Source organism: Natator depressus, chromosome 11 (assembly GCF_965152275.1).
Source record: "Natator depressus isolate rNatDep1 chromosome 11, rNatDep2.hap1, whole genome shotgun sequence".
Lineage (NCBI taxonomy): Eukaryota > Metazoa > Chordata > Testudines > Cheloniidae > Natator > Natator depressus.
Genome location: NC_134244.1, coordinates 48,152,199 through 48,170,794, shown reverse-complemented (window position 1 = coordinate 48,170,794; position 18,596 = coordinate 48,152,199). Strand labels below are relative to the sequence as shown.

At 38.1% G+C, this 18,596-nt stretch overlaps 1 protein-coding gene across 2 annotated transcripts in view; it reads right to left on the bottom strand.

The window, feature by feature from the left end:
• Nucleotides 1–18,596, bottom strand: part of ZNF804A (zinc finger protein 804A) — a 231,691-nt gene that overhangs the window by 102,679 nt on the left and 110,416 nt on the right. The window lies entirely within an intron of this gene.

The window sequence follows — 18,596 nt, the reverse complement described above, 5'->3', positions numbered from 1 at the left end:
GAGCCCGCACCTCCAGCTGGAGCCCTCACTCTCTCCCGCACCCCAACCCGTTAAGCCAGCTCAGTGAAAATGAGTGAGTAAGTGAGGCTGGGGAGAGTGAGTGACAGAGGCGGGGAGGTGGAGTGAGCAGGGGGCAGGGGCCTCAGAGAAGGGGTGGGGCAGAGGGTGGAGCAGGGGTGTTCGGTTTTGTGCAAGTAGAAAGTTGGCAACCCTATTTCTCATTCCTCTTTCATGGCCTGGGAAGAAGAGCATGAGTCACCCCTTTCCCTTCTAGGGGTTTGAAAGTTTACTAGGAAAGCAGTCTCTCCCTTTGCTCTCTCAATGAAAGCTGTGCTTTCACCTGTGTTTTGTTTAAATTGGTTGGAGGACCAGTAAGATACCTTTAACAGGAATCATAGACCTTTGTTTGTATACCACACCCATTACCATAGCATTAGAGCACAATCATGAATTGCTGGAGATGAATGATACAGTAGGAGGTACAAATGATAGGTGAGTCAGCATATCTGAACTAACAGTGAAAAAGGGCAAAGAGTGATCTAAATCTAAAAGATGACACAGAAAATCTTAGCACTTTTTGGCTATGTAATTCAGGTGCAAAATTTTGATGCCCATGTAAAATGTTACAGGCATCCAGGGTAAAAATAGGAGTTTAGAAATAATGTGATGTCTGAATTTCATCTGATTAAGTAATCTAGCTGCAGTACTTTGAATTAATTGCACCCTATTCAGACTCAGACTCTTCAGTTCAATTGCAAGAGACAGTAGTTAACACAGTAGCATGGATCAGCATCTGTTTAGCAAGGATTTCAAGACATATGGGGCACAGTCCTGCAAACCCTTGAGCACTAAATTCAAAGACACTATTCATGTGAGTAAAATTACTTAAATGTTTAAGCATCTGGATGCTCAGACCCATACACCCTATCAGAATCAATAATGACTACATCTATCTAAAAAAGAAAAAAGTAAGATATTGATAGGTTGCAATTTAATATATTTTAAAAATCTACCCAAATATATACATATTGCACTGCATGGGAGTTAGCATACAGTCCATCATCTTCAACTTACTGCTATAAGTGAATATGTTGTTCAGCACATCTGCATGCCATTGTCCACCAGATCAGCCTGAAAAATGGCCCCAGTGCTTCAGATGTTGTGCAAGTAAAAGAAATTACAATATAGAGGAAATAAATCATTATGAGGGAAAGGGCTCACCAATTAATTTTGTCCATTGGTAAAACCTTGTTTTTCTGCATGCAACACAAGGAAACGGCTGTGAGTCACGGAGAATTAAGCATCAGCTGCTCAGAGAATACAGGGCCAAAAAAATCAACCAGAAGCAATGGTTGCACACTTTTCATTTTAATTTATGTTTGTCTATGTAGAAAATAAAACTCCAAACCAGAACAACTAATGTAATCTTTTTGGATGTACTACTTCAGCACAGGCTCATAAAGAAAAGCTGAAAACGTTTTTCACTATGAAAAATCTAACAGACCAAGAAATATCAATCTCATGGATTTGGAATTATCCAGAAACTAAATTAACCCATCAACACTAGCTAAGGTCCCTCCTCCACAATCTCCCGACTCAGTTTATTTAAAAATGTGCAAGGAAGTCAAGAAAAGAAATTCTGTTTGCTTTTTCTTGGGAAAGTTGATTAAAAAGCCAGCTTCATGCAAGAACGGTATGCAGCAAAAGCAGTGCATTTATGTACGTGTTGAACTCTTCCATTACAATGCTTTTCCAAGGAAATGATCATTTTGAACCTTTTAAAATGTGAATATTTAGATGATGACTTTGAGCTGCTACGTGTTTGTGGGGCAGGAACTGTAACTGGAGCTAAATAAGCTATCAGGGAAAAAGCCCAGCTTTTGCTTAGCCCCCAGGCTATGCTTTTTACCAAGTTAATGGAAGCACTGTCTACTTTATACTTATTACTGAAATCTCTTTTCCACATTCTCACTACCTACTGCCCACAAAACACCCAATCTATACACCTTCAACAACCACATCAACAAGCAGCGCTTCCTCAATTTCATGACCTTTCCCCATGGTATCATCCCACAGAACTCCGGTCTTTTTTATTATTATTTGAATCATGTTTACACCCCAAAATGACACAAAAATGATAATGGATTGAAATTAATAAAGTATTGAGGTCTGATGTTAGAAAATTGACATGAGTAGTAAAAGCAACTGAATTAACCATATTGAGAAGTGGTTGAGACCCCATCACCAGAGGTGGTTACAGTGGGGGTAGATTATAGTTTTGAAGGATCAACGCAAAGAAAAATCCTTCCTCAGACATGTAGTTAGACAAGTTGAAGTGCAAGGTCTTTCCTATTCCTGCCATATATGACAAACAACTTCAGGAAAGCCTAATGTATCAGGTGTGTAGTATAAAATTAACCTCCTGTGTCAGTTGGTGTACCTGGAATGGTACCTATTGTACTTAAAATAACAGTGCCCTATTCAACTGCAGCAGCAGCATGCATCAGTGGAATGGTTAAATATTTTATGTTAATGTCAAATTTTTTGGCTTATATTTCATGTATAACATATGTATGTCATGTAACATAAACAAAAAAGATTGAATTATTGCAAGACATGTGGAAAGGGCATCAAAAGGGCAAGGACAGTCAAAATCTGCATGACAGAAAATGGTAGATAGAAAATGCACCATTTATCATGCAGTATGTCCTTCTCACAGCACCACTTAAAAAGTATATGGCCCACATTCAAACTATTTCCAGTCTGGAAATTTGCAGATTAGGTTGCCCTAAGAAGCTGATAGTTATGCTTCAATGTTCAGTCAGTGTGGAGGAGGAAAAAGGTCGTTCACAGAACAAATGCAATGTTACATTTAATAGCATCATCTTTAGGAATTGCAGTTGTCTTGCAAGAAGCACAAAGATTTTTCAATAAAATACTATTGTGCTGGCACATCTCATGTGAGCCATGTGCACCTTCACAAGGGGCTGAGTCAATATATTCTAAATCAACAGGAGACACTTAGGGAATAGAAAAAAACACAAGTCAAACCTTTGGCAAGTCAAGCCTATTTACTCTCTCAGATGAACTGGGAGACCTCAGCTGTGTGGAAGGGAATCTAGGCAGTGACTCTATGGTAGAGAGACCACCATGGGCCTACAGGATAGTCTCAACTTGCTCACTGCCACAGAATTACGATTACAGCGAAACTGGGTGCTGTGAGGTGGGGCATCATCACTATAGCTGTGGGAATGGAAAAGGCAAAATTGAGAAGTATAGGGAGCGGTGCGGGTGGGGGGAGATTGGAGGAATCTGAAAGGGGCATAGATGTGAGTAGCCATACAGGGGACAGGGGGCAAGTTGAAAGAGGATTTGGGTAGCAGTGAGTAGGAAAGTTGAAAGGGAAGATGTAGCTAAACTGGGGAGGAGGGATGGGAACATTCAAGTAAGGGAAGAAGGGGATAGAGAATGCATGGCGTAATAATAATGGATTTCATGGGCTCGGGGGAGGAGGGAAGCCAAGAACAAAGAACTGAAGGATTTGACAGTAAGGGGAATTAAAATGAGGTAATGCATATTCATCAGATATAAAAATTAGTTTATTGCAACATCTGCATGAAACCTCCAGCTTTCTGAATCTCCAGCTTTAAAGCATTCCCATATCCATTCCTCCCCCCTCCCACAATGACATTGAACTGTTTTTAACTGAAATCAGTGATTTACTAAGTATATACCATACAGTATCATGATATGCTTGTATTATTACTTGAAGAGTAGCTTTGCAACATCTGTTCAGATTTGATTTCTGTATCTTTGCTATGCTGGAAATAACTTGGTTTTGTAATGGATCTGTTGTCACATACATACACAGGCACCCTGATTGCCAGATTCACATAAAGAATACAATTTATGATCTTTTCAATCCAAGAGTGCAGGCTTTTGTCACTTAACTAAAAGGGTTAATGGAAAATATTTTCATTATTCTCAGTAGTAACAGAGTTTTCATCCCGTTTATACTCCAGTCACTGGAGGGAGAAATCAAACCAAACACCTGAGTAGGTCTGTTACAATCCAGTACAGAGGAGTAGTGCATGCATGCACATTCACACACACTTAGAGCTGAGGACAATTTACAGGATGAATGAAACTTTACAAACCTGAAATTTCAAACAATCCTAAGAGGAATTTACTGTGATCCAGGGCCCAACTGCAATCAAAATAGAATGGATCATTTATGATTTTGGATAGAAATCATGTGAAACTCTGGCCTCCACACAAAACAATACAAAATGTATCAGTTTTGCTTTTGTTCTGACCTGAAACCCAAAGTGAAATGCCAGGTGTGTGACCCAAAACTAAAAACAGTTTCTGTGACACCCCAACACTGCTGGGGCTTGTACTGCTTCACACATAAACCAGTATATTGCAATTAGGCATAATCTTGCTGCTTGTAATTCCATAAATTTCTAATGTATTTGTTTACTGTTCAAACTATGTTTCGCTATTTGACTGAAGCTTGTAATGGCTGCATTGCAATAAACAGAGTTAATCCATTGCCATCTGCCTTTATTTTACTGACCCACTCAACTGCATACTGTTGTGTACAAGAAGCATGAAATTCTGTGGTCTTGCTGAATTAAATTTTGATTGAATCTGCTTAGACTTAAGTGAGAGAAATTCATCTTTTTAAAATATATTGCAATTTTTAATTACTTTAGTTCATGTTGCTGTCTGTACGTTGGTTAATGGCTACAGCTAGCTCATCCTCAGAAGCCCTCATCTGTCATGTTTCAGGCTATTAAACACTATATCACATTCATTTACATTTTATTTGCTGTTTATGTTCATTACTAGCAAAATTTCCTTTAATGTGAATTTTTATTTGCTGTTCATGTTGATTACTATCAAAATTTCCTCTCATATGTGCTGCAATTAAATACTGGGCTTAGTTTTCAAAGAATTTAATGTTGACTAAAACAATAGGACAGTAAGCGATGACCCATCACTTTTGCAAAGATTAAAAATGTTAAGAGAGATGAACAATTAATATTTTCTATGCCGGGGTATGCTATATTTCAGGGACTTAGAAACTGGCTGTAAAAATCAGACCAGAGGGTTTTGTTTTTGTTTGCCTGTTCAATACTAATTTTAAAAACAAAGATGTTTACCAATTTGGTTGCTTTTAAGTGCTTATACAGCAAAATTAAGCCCTCATCTTGTAGTTATATCAGAGTCCTGTATGTTGCCAACCCTCCAGGATTGTCCTGGAGTCTCCAGGAATTAAAGATTACTCTTAAATTAAAGATTATGTCATGTGATGAAACCTCCAGGAATATGTCCAACCAAAATTGGAAACCCTATCCAGGGTGCTGTGTCTGTAGTACAGCAAATTTCAAAGATGCATCTACCAGCTTTGGCAAGTTTCATTTTGAAACTTACACAACGAAGAGAATAGAGTAGCAAAGTGAACCTTACCAAAGATGGTAAATTTCACTTTGAAGTCTTCTCTTCTTCACATAGAGCATATGACTGAGGGACAACTATGGAGAGGATTAAGAACAGGAAAAAAGATGAAAGAGGCAAAGAAGAAGTTGGGTGAAGAGGAGTGAAAAAAAAAGCAAAGAAGAGCTGGAATGGGGACTGGATGGGGCAAGAAAGAAGAGAAACTGAGGATGAAAGAAGCAGAGGGGAAAGAAAAGTGAGGGCAAAGGCAACAGCACTGTAAACAGCCAGTTCATTCCTCTCTCTTGATCATCATTTCTCCATAAAAGATATGGCCAGAGCTGGAAGATTAGCACAGATCAAAGAAAGGCTCCTTGCTCACCTTAACACATTGCTAGTATTCCTCTGATCATTGGCTCCCTGAGCTAGCTGTGTCTTTTAGGCAGGGTACACAGAGTGGATGATTCTTTCTGTCTACAAATGTATTTGAGCTACCTTCTGAAGCGCCTATCATTCTGGTTATCTAAGTGTTGTAAATGAAATATCTGGTGGGACCAGAGGGAAGCGGAGGCAACAGCCTACTTATGTGAATAGTCACATCATCAACGTCCTCAAGGTGAGACTCATGGGCTAACCTAAAGGTTTAAATCCCCTGACACACATTTTAAAAATGGAACCCTATATACTATGTTTTGCTTCCTGAGCGTAATTTTCAAAAGGACTCATTCCTCCTGTAATGTTTTCACTCCTCCCTCTTCATTTTAACTTAAAGTTAAAAGAAAAAAGTCTTTCCACCTTGGTCCATATAGTCAGTTAAGGCATCTTAGCACTTTCAGTTCATTCCACCATGATTAGATTGAAAGACTGACAAAGGAGTCTCTGTATTTCACCATAAAAACACTAAGGAATTTTCTGAGAAGACTTAAATCCTTATTTAATATAAACAGTTCAATGAGTTTAACACCTCTAGATAACTGACTTCAGCAAAACTTCCAACTCCTTCCTCTCCTGTGCCCATATCATTAAGAATGTACTACTTTATTTTGATTGCCAAAACAGGATGTTCCCTTAGCGCCTAGACATCTGATTTCAGTAGGCGTGCGCATGTGCATGACCTCACCCACACCCAGGCACACACGCACAGCTTTCCATTTGCTCTAGTAAAGCAGATCCCAAATGTACAGTTCCTGGTTTTCTCTTTTTTTCTAACCAGCTATATAAATCTCATGATAAAACAGAAAGAAAAAATAAAAAAAATTAAATCAAAGTTAAAAATTGTGAGAACTGTATTTAATAATGTATCCATTTGGGGTATAATGCACTCAAGGACATCACTTATTATTAGTATTACAAATACCCCAGATATTTTTATTTTTGAAACCTATATGAAAATACTCTTCTGAGTTTCTGAAGGCTATTTTATCCCTTTTCTAACCATTTTAGATTCTTTCCTGATCTGATTGTTTTAAATTCTATAAGCAACAGCAAAACTAGCTAAACAAATGTCAGTCATAATTATGTTACATTCACTGATGAGACATTAGACTTCGAATATAATGGACTCAGTGTGATATTATGATTGTATCAAACACTGGGATATATGGCAATATAGTGTTTATTTAGAGCCACATTTCTGGATTCTGTTTCAAGTCCAATGTTTTAATAAAGCCTCTGTAACGCTACACAATTGTTATTTGTGGTTTACCTGCCACAAACCTATATTTGCATGTGCAAATACATATTGCAAATCTGGTCATTTGCATGTGCAAAGTTAGATGTACATAATTACCTAGTTTGTGCTCACAAAAGTGGTTTTTCACACCCAGACAGATACAGCTGACAACTGTGTGGGCTTTTAGAGACCATCTGAAAATCTCAACATTTGCCAAATACTTGAATTATAGGAACACAGGAATAACTACATAACCTCAAACTGATAGTTCATCTAGTCCAATATCTTGTCACTGACAGTATCCAGCACTTCAAAGGAAGGTCAAGCTATCCCATAATTGACAGTTATGAAATAACCTGCCCATATGGGACATTTCTTCCTCACACCACAGAGGTTGACTTTTGCCCTGAAGCATGAGGTTTATTCTCTCATTTTTTAATCTTATCTAATTTAACTGTGGCTTTTCTATTTCTCCATATAAATGTTTAAGACCTTTTTTTTTTAAAACTTGCTAAGATCTTGGACTCAGTGATATCATGTGACAGTGAATTCTTCAAGTGAATTAATTGTTGGGTAAAAATGTCTTTCCTTGTATCAGATTTAAATTTATTGTCCTTTAGTTTTGTTGACTTGTTCCATGGGAATGTGATGATTTCAACAACCTTCTGAGGAAAAATCAGGTAGGTTTCCTGGGGAACCCTGTGAGCCAGGAAGGTTTCTGAGTGTGCTTTCCTGCCAGCTTGTCTGCCCAGTTCCCCAGCAGCCTGCCAGGCAGTTCCCCCTCCAAGCTGCCAGGCTCCCAGGCCTGTCCAGCTCCCCATCTAATGGTCTGTCAGGGCTCCAGACAGCTCGGCGAGCCTTGGAAATGCTTTGAAAAGGTCAAAATGAAATGTGACATTTCAACTTTTTTCTAAACAAAAGTTTGGTATTCCCATTCCCTTTGTAAATTTGTAAATTTCATTTTTTGGCCCAATTCAGGATGCTTGGAAATATTGGAATTTCCTGTGGAATGGGAATTCCAGGTTCTGGCCAGCTCTAGTGAGCAATAGGTTTTGAAGAAATGACTAGTTCATTTCCATGAAATCAATCTTTAGAAGCCCCCAAAAGATAATTCATATAACAAGGAAAAAGAATTGAAATATCAATTAACAAGTGTTTGTTTTTTAACTTTGTCTCAAGATCTGCTTACCCCAAACCCTTTCATTTAGCCTTTGTTCTGTTTTCTCTGATAGCAGAGGCTGCGTGAAGATTATTACCTTTATCATGCCTGTCAAAAAAATTATGAAGATCCCAATTATGGGATCTATGGGGAATACTATGCAGTTGTGCCTAGAACTATGCTTTCGCAGTCTTTGTTTTGGGGATCTTGAGACTCTTGAGATTTACTTAATAATATTATGCTGCATATACTGCTCTTCACACAACTGCCAAAAGCCATTGCATGGAACAAAAACTCAAACTGACAATTCAGGGGATCATATGTCATGTAAAATTGACCTATTTTATATGTGAGAGAGGTTAATGGATGTTCTGACCTGTAAACCAAATGGTAGCAGGTGTCTATAGCTTTCAAAGATTATATTGTCTTTCATTGTGGTATAGTGCTAATCAGGATATTATTAATTATTATTATTTTATTGTACCATCACCTAGGTGCCTCACCCAGGTCAGTGCCCTATTGTGCTAGGTGCTACACAAACATATAGTAAATTACAGGCCCTGACCCAAACAGCTTACAGTCTAAATGACAGGACAAGATGAATTACACAAACAAGTGGGCAGGGGAAAGACAGATGAAGTAACAGTGTGACAGGATGGTTAGTGCAGAGTAGCTGTGTGCATAACTCATAGATGTAACTGGTACCAGCAATGACAGCTCCCCACCTCCCTTGCAAAAGCCAAGGGAGGACAGGATTTCAAGAAGAAGAGTATGGCCAACAGTGCTGACAGATGCTGATGGGTCAAGATGGATGAGGATAAAATAGAGGCCCTGATGTCTGGCCATGAGATCATTAGACATTTTGGTGAGAGTGGTAGAGTAAAGGGGTGGATGCCATATTGGAGAGGGGCAAGAATGGTGTTGCAGGGAACAATACTGGTGCTTGTGGGTGGCATGCTCAATGGGTGTGGAAGAAAAGAGGAGATGGGAATTTTACAGGAAAGTCGGGTCAAGGCTTCTTTTCTTTGCTCAGGAAGGAACCTGAGAAAAGTAAGACGCTGAAGACCGAGGTGAGTATGAGTGTGACGGAGGTCAGAAGACAGGAAGGAACAGGATTACTGGGGTAAGTGAAAGTGCTAAGGAAGGAATGCAGGGGAGAGACGCAGTGTTCGGTGGCAGTGGAAAAGGCACGGTGAGCAGGGAGATAGGGAGAATGAGGGGCAAAGAGGAGGTTGCTCAAGATTTTAACAACTTTTTCTTTAAAGAAATCACCAAGATCCTGCACAGAGGGAGAAGAGGGAGCAGACAAGAGGGAGGGATATTAAATTTGATTAATATCTTCTGCCATTTACCAAGCTACATAAAATAAATAGCTATACAATTAAAGACTTGGGATAGACTCAATCAATAGAGTTGGTCAACATTTCTCAAATTTCAAAATTTGAAGAACATTTTTAATTTAAAAAAAATAGGGAAAATAGGAAGAAATTGTTTCCCCATTTTTCTTCAGTAAGCTCTATAACTGAAAGCATGGAAATCTGTGAGGCTAACTTGCCTTTGTGTTTATTTATCAGGTGCCTTATGTTGAGCACATATTAGTAATTTTGTTCATTCCAAAATGAACTGATCTGAATCTTAATTCACAAGATAACTGCCTGGAAGTGTAATGGGAACACAGGGTCCCTTTACTCCTGTGCAACTAGACTAAAGGGTTGTAGAGGTCATGCAAGAGAGTAAATGTGTGGGTCTCACTCCCACTTACACTCTCACATACCTACACAGTCCAGGGCAGAATCTACTAATGCCAACGGAGTAGAACAGGTTTACAGAACAAGCTCTGGCTCAGGATATGTATCCAACACTGTGTTTTATGATGTCACCTTAAGTTTGTACACAATATATTTAAATATTGTCAAACCTTTGAAAATAATAAATTTCTCTTAGCTAATCCAAAGACATGCTGACATTGTCAGTCCATTCCCAAGACTTCTGTTTTGACAGTTCACTCAGGTGAATGATTAGCGTTTTTAAGCAGGGTCTGAACTTCCCATAATAGGGCTACAATACCCGAAAAATACCTCAGCTGCACAATATGAGGGTCGAGACTGATAAATCCACAAAAGCTCTTAGTTTGTATTTCTCATGGGGAATATCTTAAATGTCTCCATAGCACCCCACAAAAGAAACAGGACTGAAAGAATTGACTTCTAGTCTCAGCTGTAACTACTGCCATGACGCTTAACAACATGTTCCAATTTCTGTAGGCGTGCTGGTTCAGCAAAAGTGGTAATTAATATGCCATTAGGGTAACAGACCACATTGTCTAGCCCTGGTAACAAAAAGTTCATGATCCTCTGTAAAATAGGCCACAAAGAAAGCAATTACACTGACAAAAGCCTGTATGCATACTGTTATAAAGTAAGCCTTTGAATAAGGCTCTAATACTATTTTCTGGCATACTCTACTTCAGTGAATTTAACGCCTTGTACACATTAAGTCTCAGAATATGACATTGATCCATATCTAAGCAAAGGGTTTACAACAACTTTATGACTAAATAATAAAAGGAGCTTTTTAAAAAGAAAGAACAAGTTCACTGTATTATATTTTTTAAGAGAGCTGTAACGGCCCAAACAGGTTTATGAAAATAATGTAGAGTTGAATAAAGAGATACTAAGAGGCCCATCAGTGGGGCAGGTAATTTACTACCTGTGCCCCTTCTAAAAATAATGGTTAATAATGGTTTTTGAGCCAGGTCCCAGAAATGCAGTACTACACCTGTAAAAAAGACACGGCAGCATTGCAAACACTGTTTGTTTTATGTTATTTCTTGAGCTACTAGAATCATAGAATATCAGGGTTGGAAGGGACCTCAGGAGGTCATCTAGTCCAACCCCCCTGCTCAAAGCAGGATCAATCCCTAACTAAATTATCCATTCCTTCCTGTAAGCAGCACTTCCGTACCACATCCCATCTTACCTTGTCAGCATATCAATGTGCTGAAACTATTTGTATCATTATTACTGGGTAATTTGAATTTGGACTTTCAACGGATGCCTTGTCAACATTACTATCTTTCCCAACCTGTTAACTAAATCCCTCATGATGCTATTTGGTTTTGGTTCATTACTTAGGGAAGAGCTGTGTACATCACCAAACTAATATCATGTTGGGCCTGACTAGGTCATGTTGATAGCAGTGTCAGCAGAGAGCCCAAAGCCTGAATAGGTATGGAAGCTATACTTCTGCCTCTCTGGAAATGGTTCCATTTGGAACACAGCTGTGGGAAAATACAGGAAAGTTTGTTCTTCAACCAACCATGCTATACCATGTTTTCGGGATATACATAGTTTCTAAGGTCTATCCAACACCTTTCATAGACACCAAATTAACTTAACAGCTTAGAAAAATATTCAGTCCATATTGGTTGCAAATGTGAACTTTTTTTCTTTCTTTTCCATTATTTCTTCATAACATTCATTTGTTATAAAATAAAGTCTCCAATTGTCTTAAAACATAGTATTTTACAAAGTGAGCAATTAAAACAATGTCCTTATTGTCTCCCTTTTGATGTAACACAACTATGAAATTTTTAGACAAAAACTAACGCACTTAAATGGTGCAATCCTGTAACCCTTATTCATATGCATAATCCTTTCTCATGTGATTTGTCCCATGGACAACAGTGAAATCATATAAGAATTGAAGAATCAGGCCCCAGATTCTACTTGCGTATGACTGGGATCAGCTCCTATTAAAATCTTTCAGTGACCTGATACTTAAGAAAGCCTTTGAGCCATTCTATAATACTACAGTATCATTTGTTGGTTTACTAAGGTTTGCAGTACATCCTGGGCTTCCCACCAACCCAGAAGAGCAATGCAAGTTTGTGAATTATATCTCTTCTAGCCATCTTAGTAAACATGTTCTGATGCATAAGGATAGAATACCAATCCATATGCAGGATAGGATTTATAGTTACAGTCTTCATATACTTGCATTCTCCTTTCAGCATTAGGTGAACAGATTATGAAAACCAATCATGCTATTCAACTGCAAGAATAACCTGTTCAGCCTTCAGTTTCTTTATATTAGTTGCCTGGCTATTTATATTGCCTAGACGCGAAATATATTTGCAGATGCCATGAACTCTGCTATTTCTCATTCCAAAGGAGCAAGCTACCTTGAATTCTATACTATTATTTATGGTAAATTGGTTTAGTTTTGCCACGTCAACCTAAATGTATTTGTACTTCATTTTCCCCCCAGTTGGAAAGGTAAATTAATAAAATTTGAAAGCTGTACGTATATTGCTCACTTAGCTCTTAATTCTGCCACCCTTACTCCTATTGATGAATATTGTATTAGGTAAGTATGCATTTGAAGTCATTCTGAAGACTCAGCATGAACAAAGGAAACCGGGTCTGCTCCCTTAGTTTAGGAACTATTAGGAAGTATAACAAACTTTATAACAGTTGTTTGCAGTGTTGTTAGCCACGTGGGGTCTCAGGATATGAGCGAGACAAGGTGGGTAAAGTAATATCTTTTACTGGACCAACTTCTGTTGGTAGAAGAGACAGACTTTCAAGCTTCAACTGTGAAGCTCGAAAGCTTGTCTTTTTCACCAACAGAAGATAGTCTAATAAAAGATATTGCCTCACACGTCTTGTCTCTCACAAACTTTATAAAGCAGCATTGCCAAGTGTTTAGAACATGGAACAGGGAGTTAAGAGACATGCGTCCTACCTCTCTGAGCTTTGGTTTTCCATTTGTAAAACTGGGGTAATGATATTTGCAAAGTGTTCTGAACTCTTCAGATAAAAATGACAATGTCAGAACAAAGTGTTACTTTTATTTGATAATATATTTTATTATTATTATTTAAACAAAGAGTGGTAAATAGTATCACTTTAAACAACCCATACCAAATAATCCGTGTAACATCATGCTCCAAAAATTGCATATAACTTGCAAAAAGTCCTAAGGCTCTCTGATGTATGGAATGCATCATTTTGGGCCTTGGAAAAGATATACATAGATAATAGATGATTTTACAAGACATGCAAAATTCCCATTGACTTCAATGAGAGCAGGTGTGGGTCTTAAGAGACTGGCAGAGATCAGTTACCATACGTGATCATCCACAAATACATTTTACCTAACCAATCTTGACACTAGCCAGAAACCATCAACTCCTTGTTCTTTTGTGCTCATTAGAGGCAACTAATATTGCCCTTAAACTTAATATAGTCCGATCATTAGCCTGAGTGCCAAGCTGAAACACATAAATTCAAACTATCAGGTAGTTTATCACACTGAAGTATGCACAGCGGCATCTTTTATCATGCACCAACTATCCTATGAATGAAAACAGTGTAACATTAGTTAAAAAAAAACACTACAAGAGCTATTTTTAAAATAAGCAACAGATTAATTTGAACTTTTTAAAAGATGTGCTGCAGTGTTCACTTTGGAAAGCAAGTGTCCCTGGCTTCGAGAGAGCACCTTTCTGAGTAGATTTTTATCATACTGCGTCTTCCACAGCAGTAGTGAATTTCATTTCATATGCTTCTTTGGAAACTCATTACGCTACCATTCTTCAATCATTTCTCATCCGTCAGTGCTAATGTATGCAAATACCCCAACAGAGTAATGGTCTGACAGAGTACATTTTGAAAATGAAGTGACATTCAACAGGAGAGAAGGCAAAACCATTGGGAAGCAAATTTCTAATAAACCTTACCTCTCCTCCGCTGTCGCAAGCTTGAAAGACTGCAAATATTGCAATGGTGCTTTCTGCTATGCTACTTTTACGTTGTCCTTAATGCTACTTTAGTATAATCACAGGGAAGACATTATTGTTTGACTTTCAAACTCATTTGGAAACTTTCAAAAGCTTTCCCACATTAATATTCTCTGACAAAATAAACCTGAACCAGCTTTCACTTACAGCACTTGCACAGGGAAACAAACAAACAAACAAAAAATCAAGCAAAAAGAAAAGGAATGCCATCATTCATATTCAGGGCAAAGAATAAGACTGAGGGAAAATCTAAATGTTAATCATGTATCACTTCAGCTGCGTGGTCAACATCTTGACATAAAATGTGGAATAATACCAATCTAGAGGAAAAAACAGCGTGAGATCAGACTCAGGCTCACTATAATTCAAAGAATGAGTATCTGATCAGGAAGTCTCTCAGATAGAAAGCAACTAAAGGACACAATATGAAGGAACTAATTCCACTCTTGCCTGTAAGGGGATATTACTGCTTGCCTACCTCACATTGGCATTGTGAAAGCCATTTTGCAAGGTGATGAGCTCCCTAAACATCCATTGATGTTAATGGTAGCCAAGGACACTCAGCACCTTACGCTCAGACTATTTGTGAGATTCTTTGTGGTCCTTGGTTGGAAAGCAGTCTATAAATGCCAATTGGTATTATTAACAATGTTAGTTTTATATGTGGTTCAGGGATTAGTAAACTGATTTGTAACACATTTTAATAGAATAATGAGCTACTAAAAGGCACATTTTGACAACCAACCTCCAAATTTTGGGAGCCCATATAACATAAGTGCAAAATCTATGTGGAATACTAAACCTATGAGACAATATTTTTTGATTATCATAGTTAGCTCACTCTTTTCCTCTGTGTCAGTTTTGCTTGTCTTTGTGGTTCCTCTTATGTCTGTAGCTGCCTCGCTCCATTCTCTTTTTATTGTGTATTACTCTTCCTTTTTTTGGTGCTTGACTCTTCCCTCTTTTAGGCTCAGTTTTCATATAGGCTTCCATTTTTCTCACTGTCACTCACTCTCTTCTCCGGGTCCCTCCCTCCCTCCTCCCTGTCACTGCCAATGTCCTAATGGATGAACACATGAAGGCATACGTGTTCTGGAATGAACAAATGCTAGTCCATGTGACCAGAAAGGGTGGCAGGGTTACCCAGAATTGATCACTTTCGCCAGTCTTACATTTGCCAGACAACTAGTGCTAACCAATGCTGAGAATAAGTAGTGCATGAAGACACTGGCTGTGATTAAATAGTTCTCTGTCTGTCAAACTGAACCTATATTGAAGAAAGAAGAAGAAGACGAAGAAGAAGACGGCAGACAAAACACATGAAGAAAAATGAAAAGTTGGGTACAAAATGATAGGGAATCCAAAGTTTAAAAAGATAAGTATTCTATCATAATTTTTCATCAGTGCAACAACATTGACTTTAAGGGAGAAGCAGCAGAATATGTTTTTGGAACACTGTTATCTCCCTGTCTCTCTCTCCCCCCAAAATACCCAACACAACTTTACCTCATCTTCTCATTCCTGTTTTTCCTTCCCATCTACATATTTGTGTCCCTCATCACCTAGTACCTGAGCAACTATAATTTCCATGTTTGTCTCTTGCCTTCTATTTTTCTTGTTAGTGACTCTCCCTTTCTTTTCTTTCAGTCTTGGTCTCTTTGCTCTTTTATACTCGTTTTGACACTGTTATACCTTAGGATGCCTAGAGACTCTCAATTTCCTAGCACAGACCTAGCTTTCAGAGCACGGGCCCAGTGTGCCAACATTTCTTTTTCTTGTCATGATGTTAAAGGGTTATCAATGTTACTCCCACAGTACACCTTTTTCTCATGCTGGCTCACTGAAGTTCCAAAAATCTGCCTAGCCTCACCAGTGTCTGACATGTAAATTGCCAATCAACATGAAGGAAAGAAGCAGCACAGCAGGAGTACACTTCAAAAAGTTTTGAAGTTCTTATAATCTTCCAAGGAGAATCAGGGAAACCTCTATTTCTCTCCCAACCTTTTCACAGATGCATAAATCAGAAGATAAAGGGCCAAATTTGCTTTACTTATTCATGTGCATAAGTAAGACAACCAGGATTAGGTCTATAGTTAGTATGTGCTACATAGCTGTTTCAAACAATCTTTCTTTATGTGAAGAGCAAAATAAAAATTGTCAGAAGTGGATTGACACTTTTCAGTGAAGATTGTCATTAGTTTCACAGCAGGGCTAATTTTTAAATTTAATGTTCCACCTCATATATAAAAGAAAACATCCTAGTGGGATAACAACTTCTAGCAACCAATTGATTGCATATAGTTGCTGTTTTTGCAGGTACACATCTCTTTAAGGTGACTATAAAATAAGAAAATAATAGCCCTCAGATGTACAGATTATCTGAGTTTGCAAGAAAACACTGATGTCAGGACTGCCTGCTGGTATGCTTTTCTTCATAATAACTATTTTACAGTAAATAAAATGGCAGCAAATGGTCAAGTTGTCAGAATTTATAGCCTCAGCTTTATGTGATCACTTCTAGATGTGGGTAGTCTGAAGTCATTTCTGTAGCAAACTTGTTCGTAATTTAACTCAAAGAAAGGTAAGTAACAATAATAAACATTATTCCACTAGATAGCTTAATGATACTACAAAGGGAAAAACATTTCTGTGTCAACAGTGTTTGCAGTTTTCATAAAGCCATCTCTCATATATTATAATTTTATTAATTTAATAGCAACATGTGTAAATAGCAGCATGTATATAAATACATACACACAGTTTTAAAAATTACCTATTTTTGGTCAAATACAGCCTCTTGTAAGCAACTGGTTTTTCCCAACCCACCTTTAAGTTTGTTCCACACAAATTGTTTAAGGCTCAATGTAGTCAATTGATCTTAAGCAGTCAAAGACACAGCTATTGGTTCAGCTTGTATTAAGATCCCAATTCTGACTACCATTCCATTGCTCTAAATACACACTATGTGAATACCCAATCAAGCTCTTTTAAAATGCAGGTATTTACAGAATGTTAACCTACTATAAAACTCAATTGATTGTACATTCAAGTGTGTTGTATGTAGACATACATATGTGTTGTATGTAGACATACAATCGCTGTTAGCACATTTTCATTTTGTAGTTATTGGCTGCTCTTCTTACAGTGGATTGTGTAATAAAATCATATGGTGAAGATAGCATCAGCACACTACATGTGATTTGTTCATCTTTCTATTTTAAACAGTGTATAACTTTAGTATTTACACAGGTATAAAAGCCAAATATTGATTAGTTTAAGATGTTTTTGCTATTTTCCTCCCTCTTAAAATTAAAAGTTGACAGTTTTGAAAAGTGAAACATTGCATATTAAGGATCATTGAAGTGAAACAGCCAAGATATAGAGAAACCTAGTATTCACTGGTTTTAAACTATATTACACAGAGATATTTGGCAAGTTCCCAGTAGTGTGGACTGTACAGGAATCATATCAGGAAATTACAATTTTGTCCAGACTTTCCAAAATAATACATCTTTGGGTTGAGCCTAAGCATGGGAAATTTCATACCTTGAAAGAATTACTCTGAGAAAATTAAGAACAACTAAGAAAAAAGTATATGGGGGTGTTGAGTGAGTATTTCAAACAAAAACAACAAGGAGTCCAGTGGCACCTTAAAGACTAACAGATTTATTTGAGCATAAGCTTTCGTGGGTAAAAACTTCACTTCTTCAGATGCATGGAGTGAAAGTTACAGATGCAGACATAAATATACTGACACCTGAAGAGAAGGGAGTTACCTCACAAGTGGAGAACCAGTGTTGACAGGGACAATTCGATCAGGGTGGATGTAGTCCACTCCCAACAATAGATGAGGAGGTGTCAATTCCAAGAGAGGAAATCTGCTTCTGTAATGAGCCAGCCACTCCCAGGCCCTATTCAAGCCCAAATTAATGGTGTTAAATTTGCAAGTGAATTTTAGTTCTGCTGTTTGTCTCTGAAGTCTGTTTCTGAAGTTTTTTTGTTCAAGTATAGCTACTTTCAAATCTGTTATAGAATGCCCAGGAAGACTGAAGTGTTCTCCCACTGGCTTTTGTGTGTTGCCATTCCTGATGTCCGATTTGTGTCCATTTATTCTTTTACGTAGGGACTGTCTGGTTTGTCCAGTGTACATGGCAGAGGGGCATTGCTGGCACATGATGGCATATATCACATTAGTAGACATGCAGGTGAATGAGCTTCTGATGGTGTGGCTGATGTGGTTGGGTCCTCTGATGGTGTCACTAGAGTAGATATGGGGACAGAGTAGGCAACGAGGTTTGCTACAGGGATTGGTTCCTGGGTTAGTGTTTCTGTGGTGTGGTGCGTAGTTGCTGGTGAGTATTTGCTTCAGGTTGGGGGGCTGTCTGTAAGTGAGGTCTGGCCTATCTCCCAAGGTCTGTGAGAGTGAGGGATCGTTTTCCAGGGTTGGTTGTAGATCATTGATAATGTGCTGGAGAGGTTTTAGCTGTGAGCTGTACGTGATGGCCAGTGGTGTTCTGTTA